This window comes from Triticum aestivum, chromosome 2A, assembly GCF_018294505.1.
Source record: "Triticum aestivum cultivar Chinese Spring chromosome 2A, IWGSC CS RefSeq v2.1, whole genome shotgun sequence".
NCBI classification, from domain to species: Eukaryota; Viridiplantae; Streptophyta; class Magnoliopsida; order Poales; family Poaceae; genus Triticum; species Triticum aestivum.
In genome coordinates this window covers 622,089,888-622,102,422 of record NC_057797.1, presented here as the reverse complement: position 1 = coordinate 622,102,422, position 12,535 = coordinate 622,089,888, and positions in this window count along the sequence as shown.

The following is a 12,535-nucleotide window of genomic DNA, read 5'->3' as shown; positions in this document are numbered from 1 at the left end:
TATTCAGTGTTTCGTAGAAAAGGAATATCAAACAGAGTCCAAACGGAATGAAACCTTCAGGAACGTGATTTTTGGAAAAACGTGATCCAGAGGACTTGGAGTGGACGTCAAGCAATCAACAAGGCGGCTATGAGGCAGAGGGCGCGTCCTCCCCCCTCATGGGCCCCTTGTTGCTCCACCGACCTACTTCTTCCTCCTATATATGTTCACATACCCTGCAAACATCCAGGAGCACCACGAAACCCTATTTCCACCGCCGCAACCTTCTGTACCCAAGAGATCCCATCTTGGGGCCTTTTCCAGAGCTCCGCCGGAGGGGGCATCGATCACGGAGGGCCTCTACATCAACTCCATGGACCCTCCGATGATGTGTGAGTAGTTTACCTCAGACCTTTGGGTCCATAGTTATTAGCTAGATGGCTTCTTCTCTCTCTTTGGATCTCAATACAAAGTTCTCCTCGATTCTCTTGGAGATCTATTTGATGTAATCTTCTTTTGCGGTGTGTTTGTCGAGATGCGATGAGTTGTGGGTTTATGATCAAGTCTATCTATGAACAATATTTGAATATTCTTTGGATTCTTTTATGTGCCATTGGTTTATCTTTGCAAGTCTCTTCGAATTATCAGTTTGGTTTGGCCTACTAGATCGATCTTTCTTGCAATAGGAGAAATGCTTAGCTTTGGGTTCAATCTTGCGGTGCTCGATCCCAGTGACAGAAAGGGAAACGACACGTATTGTATTGTTGCCATCGAGGATAAAAAGATGGGGTTTATATCATATTGCATGAGTTTATCCCTCTACATCATGTCATCTTGCTTAAGGCGTTACTCTGTTCTTATGAACTTAATACTCTAGATGCATGCTGGATAGCGGTCGATGTGTGGAGTAATAGTAGTAGATGCAGGCAGGAGTCGGTCTACTTGTCACGGACATGATGCCTATATACATGATCATGCCTAGACATTTTCATAATTATTTGCTTTTCTATCAATTGCTCGACAGTAATTTGTTCACCCACCGTAATACTTATGTTATCTTGAGAGAAGCCACTAGTGAAACCTATGGCCCCCGGGTCTATTTTCCATCATACAAGTTTCCAATCTATTTTATTTTGCAATCTTTACTTTCAATCTATATCATAAAAATACCAAAAAATACTTATCTTATTATTATCATCTCTATCAGATCTCACTCTTGCAAGTGGCCGTGAACGGATTGACAACCCCTTTATCGCATTGGTTGCGAGGTTCTTATTTGTTTGTGTAGGTACGAGGTGACTCGCGCGTGGTCTCCTACTGGATTGATACCTTGGTTCTCAAAAACTGAGGGAAATACTTACGCTACTTTACTGCACCACCCTTTCCTCTTCAAGGGAAAACCAACGCAATGCTCAAGAGTGTAACACCCACGATGCGGCTATATCTCCCATGTGTCGGAGCAAGACTTAGAGGCATAACCGCATAGTAGGCATGTCGCAAGAGGGGTAATCTTTACACACCCCATGTACTGAATAAGAAAGGGATAAAGAGTTGGCTTACAATCGCCACTTCACACAATACATAAATATAGCATACATCATCCACAATACAATCAAGGTCCGACTACGGAACCAAATAAAGAAAGACAACCCCAAATGCTAGATCCCCGATCGTCCCAACTGGGCTCCACTACTGATCGAAAGGAAACAAAACAAAACAAAACAACGACCAAGATCTTCATCGAGCTCCCCCTTGAGCTGGGTTGCGTCACCTGCACTGGTATCATCGGCAGTTGCAACTGTTTGGAAGTATTTGTGAGTCACGGGGACTCGGCAATCTCACACCCGTGAGATCAAGACTATTTAAGCTTATGGGTAGGAAAAGGTAGTGAGGTGGATCTGCAGCAAGCACTAGCATGTATGGTGGCTAACTTACGCAAAAGAGAGCGAGAAGAGAAGCAACACAACGATCGATAAGCTAGATGTGATCAAAAAGTGATCCTGAAACTACTTACGTTCAAGCATAACACAAGAACCATGTTCACTTCCCGGACTCCGCCGGAAAGAGACCATCACGGCTACGCACACGGTTGATGCATTTTAATTAAGTTAAGTGTCAAGTTCTCTACAACCGGACATTAACAAATTCCCATCTGCCCATAAACGCGGGCACGGCTTTCGAAAGTTCAAAACCCTGCAGGGGTGTCCCAACTTAGCCCATCACAAGCTCTCACGGTCAACGAAGGATATTCCTTCTCCCAGGAAGACCCGATCAGACTCGGAATCCCGGTTACAAGACATTTCGACAATGGTAAAACAAGACTAGCAAAGCCGCCCGATGTGCCGACAAATCCCGATAGGAGTCGCATGTATCTTGTTCTCAGGGCACACCGGATGAGCGCTCCGTACAACTAAAACCAAACCTCGAGTTTCCCCGAGGTGGAGCTGCAAAGGACTCTAATTAGGACAAACACTCAAAGGAGCACTGGCCCAGGGGGGCTTAAAATAAAGATGACCCTTGAGTCTGCAGAACCCAAGGGAAGGTATATGGTGGTAGGTAGGCAAATGGTAAAACCAAGGTTGGGCCTTGCTGGAGGAGTTTTATTCAAAGCGAACTGTCAAGGGGTTCCCATAACACCCAACCGCGCAAGGAACGCAAAATCAAGGAACATAACACCGGTATGATGGAAACTAGGGCGGCAAGAGTGGAACAAAACACCAGGCATAAGGCCGAGCCTTCCACCCTTTACCAAGTATATAGATGCATTAAAGTAAACAAGATATAATAATGATATCCCAACAATAATCATGTTCCAACGAGGAACAAACTTCATCTTCACCTGCAACTAGCAACGCTATAAGAGGGGATGAGCAAAAGCGGTAACATAGCCAAACAACGGTTTGCTAGGAAAGGTGGGTTAGTGGCTTGACATGGCAACATGGGAGGCATGATATAGCAAGTGGTAGGTAGAGCAGCATAGCAATAGAGCAAACAACTAGCAAGCAAAGATAGAAGTGATTTCGAGGGTATGGTCATCTTGCCTGAGATCCCGCAAGGAAGAAGAACGAGTCCATGAAGAAGACAAACAGACGAAGTCGAACGAATCCTCACAAACGCACGTTATCGGAACTAACCCGAAGAAGCAACACCGGAAATAACCAAACAACATAGTAAACAACCATCACATAACCAAGGCATGATGCACAACCAAGTATGATGCATGTCCGGTTTAAATATGCATGACATGGCAAAGTGCACAAACAATACTACAAATTAAGTGGAGCTCAATATGCAACGAGTTGCATATTGACGGAACACCACATGACTTATTTAGTTCCCTCTCGGTTATGTACTCAACAATATTAAATGTTGTTAAACATGGCAAGAGATGAAACATGAGTAGAATACACAGTTAGGCATTTTAAATGAGGCCGGAAACATCAAACAACAATTCCGGTAAATCCCCATAAGCATTTAGCAATTTAAAGCAACAACAATTTTTTTAACCATTTTAAATGTTGTTATCATGATGCGGATGACATGTGCAAGTTGTTATGAAAATGTTGACAAGCATATTATGAAGCATTAGTCATTGTGGCGGAAACGAAAGGGGTGCCATGGCGACGATAACGAAACAGTGCCACGGCAACGTTCCGGTTCCGACAACTCATTGAGACATCGATGCAAAAGAAAGTGACGGGAGCGTGTCATGCAAGGATGGTGGGGTGCTCCCGGTAACCGGGTTCCCACGGGTCGACGACGGTGCCAAGCGAGGGAAACAACTAACGTTCACGGGCGGATACAGCATCTAAACATGCATCTCATACAACACATGCATTCGTTCACGTGCGTCGTTCCGGCGGTTATACCTTCCAAGGGTGCATTCGGGACGGTTCAGATTCGATGGTAGTTGTCCATGGTTCGTCGCGAGATGTAGTCATTCTCGCGGGGGTTGTGGTACACGGTCGGAGAGGAACTTGACGCATCCGAGGACTCCGGGCACTGTGGTACTTGCAAATCCGAGTGGTCGAACGGGTTCACGAAGAAACTTATGCGACGCCATGGAACTTGGCGCATCCAAAGGGAACTTGACGGGTCCGAGTCCTCCGGGGGTCGACGGTAGTGTCGTGATACTCGGTGTCTTATCGAACCCACGTCACGGTATTTATTCACTCGACGGTCTTTGGCGACGGTAGTCGTACACTCTCCGTAGATGTTCTTGGTCGTCACTGATCATAGTCGATGTAGTTGAACTTGATGGTCGTCGATGTCGTGGTACTTGGTATCTTGGCACCCTCTTGGGCTTGACATAGACGAAACGGACGTGACGATGGATACTCAGTGTCCAGTGACAGCAACAGGATGGTACACGGGGCAGGGGTCTTCACCGGTCATTGTTGCACTTCAGGTAGCACTTACTGAAGGTGACCCCTGAGGATTCGACGAAGGCACTAACCACGGATATGCATAGATGGTTCTTGGAGGCAGCAGCGGGTGGCAAACAAACGAGCAAGGCAGGCAACATAGGAGGTGAGGGAGAAAGCCTGCTGCTGGGGGTAGCCCCGTCCATGGCGAGGTGGAGATCGAACGGTGGTGGAGCTCGGTGCAAGGCGTGCACAGAGACAAAGCAGGCGCGATGGTGGCCTCCTGCAAGGTCACATGGATGACAACGGGGTTGGGGCGGTCCGGCGAGGTGGAGATGGGGCCAGCGACGATGTTCAGAAGGACGGCGAGGTGGAGCTCGGGGAAGGAGCACGACGCGGCAGAGGAGGGTCCACAGCGTGCGGGGTTGCTTCCTGGAGCTGCTCCGGTGACCTACGGCTCGCGGCCGACGGCTGAAGCGAGCGCTCCGCTCGGGAAGAGATCCTGCTCGATCCAAATGAGAGGAGGCGAGCGTGGAGGCCGGGCATGGTCGGGGTGGTGTAGGAGAGCGAGAGGAGGGAGGAACGGGCGATGGGGCCGCCGGAGTTGGCTGCCTGGAGGATGAGCGGGGAAGGGCGAGGAGAGGGGCTCCTCTGGCGGCGTGAGGGGAGAAGGTGAGGAAGGGATCGAGCAGAAGGGAGAGGCGGCGCAAGGGAACGAGGGAGAGGACAAGGGTTCGGGGAGATGGGGGTTTCGGTCTATAGGGTTGAGGCCTTCAAGGACATGGGCCTACGCTGGGGTGGATTGGGCCTAGAGAGGCCTGGGTCTCTCTTCTCCCTTAAGTCTTTAAAAAAACTTTTTAGAAAACGGAAAACCGCAAAGAAAGAGAGGAGAGAAAAGAAAGGATTAGAGGAAGGATTTGGGCACGCGGATTATTTTCCTGGACTCGCAAAAAGGTGCATGGTCCAAGAATATTGAAGTGGGCAAGATTGCAAGGATTAAACTCAAAAGCATTTGAATTTAATTCAAATGGTTTGAACAAGGGGTAGGATTTTGAAGTGCCCAAAAATGTTTGGATTTTTGGAGGAACCTCGGTAAATGGGAAGAGAAATTTTGGCAAGGTTTTGAAGTCAAGCTTGAACTAGAAAAGACATGGGGAATATGCAAGTGTGTTTATGGGTGATTCTGAAAAAGGAATATTTATTATAGCTCCCTAATACGGGGAGGGTATGTTCTAAAGAGAATCACCATGTGACTTCCCTCGGTTTAAATGGAGAAAAGATCCATGAAATTTATTTAGTTGAGTTTTAAAACGGGTTGCATGATGACATGATGCAATGCACATGATGCATAGATGGATGCAACAGACAAAACAAAACACATGACGAAACTCGGAAACCATGGAAGGCATCTGAAGCTCCGGTCTTGGGGCGTCACAAAGAGGTAGCAAGAAGGATATCTGGCACCGTTGCCGGGGAGATCTACGCCAAGTCAAGACATACCAAGTACCCATCACAACTCTTATCCCTTGCATTCCATTATTTGCCATTTTCCTCTCGTTTTCCTCTCCCCCACTTCACCCTTGCCGTTTTATTCGCCCTATCTTTTCCGTTCGCCTCTTTTTTGCTTGCCTCGTCGTTATGGCTAGTCCTTTATCTACTCCCTTGTCTCCCGAGAATGAAGTTCTTAATTTTAAAAAAAGGGAGGGAGAAAATCTAAAAGATGCTTGGTACATAATTTGCAATGCGCAAAATAGATCTACTAGGAAGAAATCTACTTCCGTTCTTCTTCACAATTTTTATGTAGGCATCACGCCTTGGAATAGATATATTCTTGATACCATTATCGGAGGAAATTTCTTGGGTAGCCATACTTTTTATTCTTATAATGCTATGATAGATTTGTTTGGCCCACCACCTCTTTTGGTTAATGGAACTACTTTAACTTTGGAACATGTGATGCAAAGGCTTGAAATTATTGAAAATAAAGTTGCTAATGTAGAGTTGATTGAAAATTTGGATAGAAAGATCCACAACCAAGTTACCCAATACGGATCTAAGGTAGGAGTGGCTCTTAATTTCTTTTGAAGAAAAGGAACCTATAGTTAATGAAAAGATAGATCAAGATTCCACTAGAATTGATAAAATTGAGGATATTATTACCAACCTAGGATCTGCCTTTTCTTCTGTGAAAAACACTCCTTCTAATTCTAAGATTGCCAAATTGATGTATGTTCCTAAAATTAAGGGTGAAACTTCTAGTAAGGGAAATGCGGACCTCAAACCCATAAGTGTTCACCCCAACTTTCTTGCTATCCATAAGGAACCTTGTGCTACAAATGATTTTCTTGATTTTGTGCCTAGGAGTTTGATAATTAATAAAAATAAAGAGACTCCTAGGGGTTATAGGTGTCTTATTGAAGAATTGCCTACCAAAGATGGCAATACCTAGATCTATCCTTGCTTTTATGTCTAGCTAAGGGCGTTAAACGATAGCGCTTGTTGGGAGGCAACCCAATTTTATTTTTATTCCTTACTTTTTTCTCCTGTTTAGTAATAAATAATTTATCTAGTATCTTTTTTGGTTGTGTTTTTTGTGTTTAATTAGTGTTTGTGCCAAGTAGAACCGTTGGGAAGACTTGGGGAAAGTCTTTTTGATCCTGCTGTAAAAAACAGAAACTTTAGCGCTCGCGAGATTTGCTGCCATTTTTTATTGGAGAGTGCTATTTAGTTAATTCTTTTTGAAGATGAGTAATAGATAAATTCCTCACGTCTAGCAATTTATTTTAGAATTTTTGGGGTTACAGAAGTGGTCTAGACCTACAGATTATTACAGACTTTTCTGTTTTTGACAGATTCTGTTTTTCGTGTGTTGTTTGCTTATTTTGATGAATCTATGGCTAGTAATAGAGTTTATGAACCATAGAAAAGTTGGAATACAATAGGTTTAACATCAATATAAATCAAGAATGAGTTCATTACAGTACCTTGAAGTGGTGGTCTGTTTACTTTTACTAACGGAGCTCACGAAGATTTTCTTTTAAGTTTTGTGTTGTGAAGTTTTCAAGTTTTGGGTAAGGATTTGATGGATTATGGAACAAGGAGTGGCAAGAGCCTAAGCTTGGGGATGCCCAAGTCACCCCAAGGTAAAATCCAAGGACACCAAAAATCCTAAGCTTGTGGATGCCCAGGAAGGCATCCCCTCTTTCATCTTCGTCTAACGGTAACTTTACTTGGAGCTATATTTTTATTCGCCACATGATATGTGTTTTGCTTGGAGCGTCTTGTATGATTTGAGTCTTTGCTTTCTAGTTTACCACAATCATCCTTGATGTACACACCTTTTGGGAGAGACACACATGAATTGGAATTTATTAGAATACTCTATGTGCTTCACTTATATCTTTTGAGCTATATAGTTTTTGCTCTAGTGCTTCGCTTATATCTTTTAGAGCATGGCGGTGGTTTTATTTTATAGAAATAATTGATCTCTCATGCTTCACTTATATCATTTTGAGAGTCCTTTAGAATAGCATGGTAATTCACTTTGGTTATAAATTTTAAATGCTAAGAGAAGTTGGATGCTTGATAGATGGTTTTCAGATATAAAGGTGGTAATATTAGAAGTGTGCTAGTTGAGTAATTGTGAAATTGATGAATAATTGTGTTGAAGTTGGCAAGTCCCGTAGCATACACGTATGGTGAATGTTATGTGACAAATTTGAAGCATGGGGTGTTCTTTGATTGCTTTCCTTATGAGTGGCGGTCGGGGACGAGCGATGGTCTTTTCCTACCAATCTATCCCCCTAGGAGCATGCGCGTAGTGCTTGGTTTTGAGTATGTGAGTTCCTTATGACTAATGTTGAGTCCATGGATTATACGCACTCTCACCCTTTGATGTAGGGTGGAACCCTAGATGGCCGATCTTTCACGAAAGGAGCGGATCCCTACGAGGAACACGAAGAACACGAGGGGGGAAACGAGGGGAAACACAAGAGAAACACTCAACCAACAAGAAATAGATCACACATGTGCTAGATCCTCGAAACACAAAGAGAGATACAAGATCCAAAGTCAACAACGGACGATACACGGTAATCGGTTCTTCTCCGTGAGGAGGTCTTGATGGGGCCACCCAAGAGGGGGTCTTGAATCCAAGGGGATCTTCTCCGTAGAGGGGCCGCGGTCTCTCTCGTGGAGTAGATCCGTAATGTATGAGTGTAGCTCTATCTCTCAAATGAGCTATCACAACGCTACCCTAGCTAGGATGAATAGGGGGTCTATTTATAGTCTAAGTGCAAAAGGAGGCGAAGTGAAAGAGTACATGGGCCTCGGGCCCGAATCTGGACGCAGCCAGGTACCGAACGTCTGCTGGGGACCGGCCGTCCGGTGTCTCAGGAGCTGCCGGATGTCCGGTGTCCTCCAGTCGTCCGCTGGTTCTGCTCTGTGATGGGGGTGCCGGACGTCCGGTAGCTCCGGACTTCCGCTAATGTTGGCTCGGGTGCTGGTGCGCCGGTCGTCCAGTCCGGACGGACGTCTGCTCGTTCGCTTCGGGTGCAGGGGCACCGATCGTCCGGTCTGGGCCGGACGTCCGCTCGCTGGGGTTCGGCTGAGGCTTCAGGCGCTGGACGTCCGGTCCCGGTCGGTCGTCCGGTGGCTGGGACTTTTCCTGCATCCCTTCTTCTTCTCCGTCTTCTCGTCCATCTTCCTCTTCTTATTGTCCTTGCTCCTTAGCTTCTCCATTGTACCTGAGTATGCACAAAGTATCCATATGAGGTAGTAGCCATGCTTCATGCGCATCGAAGTGGAATTGTGAGAGGAGAGGTGTCACCTCGGTTTCAAGGGCTCTTGCACGTGATCGAGTCATGGGTCCGGTAGGCACTTGATGAGACGATGGTAGGTCCATGGGGATGACCTTGGGATGCTCCGCATCATCTCCCCTCCCTTGGGGAAGATCCGTCCTCGGATCAAAATCTTCATCACCATGGAAAGGAGAGAGATCTTTGACGTTGAAGATGTCGCTCGCGTTGTACTTGTCGCGTGGAAGGTCGATCTTGTAAGTGTTGTCGTTGTAGCGTGCAAGCACCTTGAAGGGTCCATCCGCTCGTGGACGAAGCTTGGATTTGCGTTCTTGTGGGAAGCGGTCCTTGCGAAGGTGTAGCCACACTTGATCACCAATGTTGAAGACCATAGGTTGCTTGTTTAAGTTGAGCTTGGTCGCAAGGCATTGAACTTGGCGCTCGATGGTGTTTCTTGTATCTTCATGCATCTTCTTGAGATGTGTCACACGCGCACTTGCGTCCAAATTGATGCGCTCTTGGAGTGGTAGAGGAAGAATATCCAATGGTGACAAAGGGTTGAATCCGTAGACGACCTCGAAAGGGGACTTGCCGGTTGTTGAGTGTCTTGCTCGGTTTTATGCGAACTCGGTGATGGGTAGACACTCCTCCCACTCCTTGATGTTCTTCTTGATGATTACTCGAAGTAGAGTGGAGAGTGTGCGGTTTGTCACCTCCGTTTGGCCGTCAGTTTGAGGATGGTATGCCGTGGAGAGGAGTAGCTTGATTTCGAGCTTGGCGCACAGAGTCTTCCAAAAGTAGCTAAGGAACTTGATGTCGCGGTCCGAGACGATAGTCTTTGGCACTCCATGAAGGCGCAAGATTTCCCTACAAAACAAATTTGCAATATGTGAAGCATCGTCTATCTTGTTGCAAGGAATGAAATGAGCCATTTTGGAGAAACGGTCCACGACAACAAAAACAGAATCCTTGCCATTTCGAGTTCTAGGCAAACCAAGCACAAAGTCCATGCTAATATCTTCCCATGGTTGGTATGGAATCGGTAGAGGCATATAGAGGCCATGAGATTGAGCTTTGGACTTAGCTTTGCGGCATGTCGAACATCGGTTGGTGAAGCGATTGACGTCCCGAAACATCTTTGTCCAAAAGTAGCTCTTCGAGAGCGTGGCGAACGTCTTATCACGTCCAAAGTGTCCCATTAATCCTCCTCCATGCGATTCCTGCAAAAGCAATAAACGAAGGGACGACTTGGGAATGCAAAGTTTGTTAGCTCTCATAAGGTAGCCGTCTTTGATGTAATAGCGTTCCCACGATGTATGCGACAAACACTTGGTATAAGGAGTGGCAAAAGTCTCATCATGCGCATACAATTCTTTGATATGCTCGAAGCCAATGACATCTAACTCAAGTTGTGTGACTAGCATGCATATGCGGGAAAGAGCATCCGCGACGATGTTTTCTTTACCCTTGATGTACTTGATGACATAGGGAAAAGACTCAATGAATTCACTCCATTTAGCATGACGCTTGTTCAACTTAGTTTGACCCTTGAGATACTTGAGGGTCTCATGATCGGTATGAATGATAAACTCATGGGGACGAAGGTAATGTTCCCATTCATGTAAAACATGGACTAAAGCATATAGCTCTTCATCATAGATGGGATAGTTGAGTTGCGCTCCGGAAAGTTTCTGACTAAAGTAAGCTATGGGGCGCTTCTCTTGCGTTAACACTCCTCCTATGCCATTACCGCTAGCATCGCAATGAATCTCAAAAGGCTTGTCGAAGTTGGGTAAAGCAAGCACGGGAGCATGAGTAAGCAAATTCTTAAGCTCATTGAAAGCAATATCTTGAGATGGTCCCTAAACAAAAGGCGCGTTCTTCTTGCTCAAAGCATGCAAAGGTGAAGCAATGGTGCTAAAATCCTTCACAAATCTACGGTAGAAACCGGCTAAACCAAGAAAACTACGCACTTGTTGCAAATTGGTTGGTTGGGGCCAAGTTTTAATAACATGAACACCCTTAGAAGAGACCACAAAACCCAAGAAAACGAGCTTATCAACACCAAATAGGCATTTCTCCATATTAGCATAGAGACGCTCTTTTATAAGAGTTTGCAAAACGGTGCGGACATGGGTGACATGTTCTTGGATAGATTTGCTAAACACAAGAATGTCATCGAAGTAAACCACAACAAATATACCAATGTAAGGGCGAAAGACATGATTCATAAGGCGCATAAAAGTGCTCGGTGCTTCCGAGAGACCCATAGGCATGACTAACCACTCATACAAACCAAACTTGGTTTTGAATGCGGTTTTCCATTCATCACCCTCTTGTATGCGGATTTGATAGTAACCACTCTTAAGATCAATTTTGGAAAATATAGTGGCACCGCTAAGTTCATCAAGCATATCATCAAGGCGTGGAATGGCGTACCTATATCTAACGGTGATAGCATTGATAGGTCTATAATCGGAGCACATGCGAAAGCTACCGTCATGTTTTGGCACAAGAATGACCGGTATGGCTCAAGGACTCAAACTTTCACGCACATGACCATGGTCTATGAGATGCTGTACTTGCCTTTGTATTTCTTTGGTTTCTTCGGGGTTGACGCGGTATGGAGCTTTGTTGGGAAGCGGCACTCCGGGGATGAGATCAATTCGGTGCTCAATGCCTCATAGTGGAGGTAGACCCGGAGGTAGCTCATCGGGGAAAACATCTTGGAATTCCTGCAATAGAGAAGATAACACCAAAGGTACATCGTGAGAGTTGTTAGTTTGTGTGACCTCGTCCTTGCAAAATAGGACATAGTGTAGGACACTTGATGGATTCTCACACACTTCTCTCATCTCACGTTTGGTGGCAAAGAGAACTAAGTTTTTCTTGTCGCTCATCATGGATTCACTCAATTTGGGCTTGTGGCGCTCACTCTCTTTTTGGTGGATCGCTCTCTCACTATTTTCTCCATGATGGGTGGCTTGCTTATCGGCGAGCACTTGGCTTGGAGACATAGGACGTAGCACGAACTCTTTCCCTTTCATCTTGAAGCTATAGTGATTTTTACGCCCATTGTAAATGACACCTCGGTCAAATTGCCATGGCCGTCCAAGGAGGAGGTGGCAAACGGTCATCAGAAGGACATCACATTCCAATGTGTCTTCATAGGCGCCGATCTTGAAAGAGACTTGTACTCTATGCTCGACTTGTATGGTGCCGGTGTCGCTTAGCCATTGAACCTTGTAGGGGTGAGGGTGCTTCATCTTGACCAATTGGAGCTTGGAGCATAGTTCTTCACTTGCTAAGTTGTGGCAACTCCCTCCATCGATGATGACCTTGACGGATCGTCCATTGATGTCGACCTTTCTGTGAAAGATATGGCATCTTTGATCT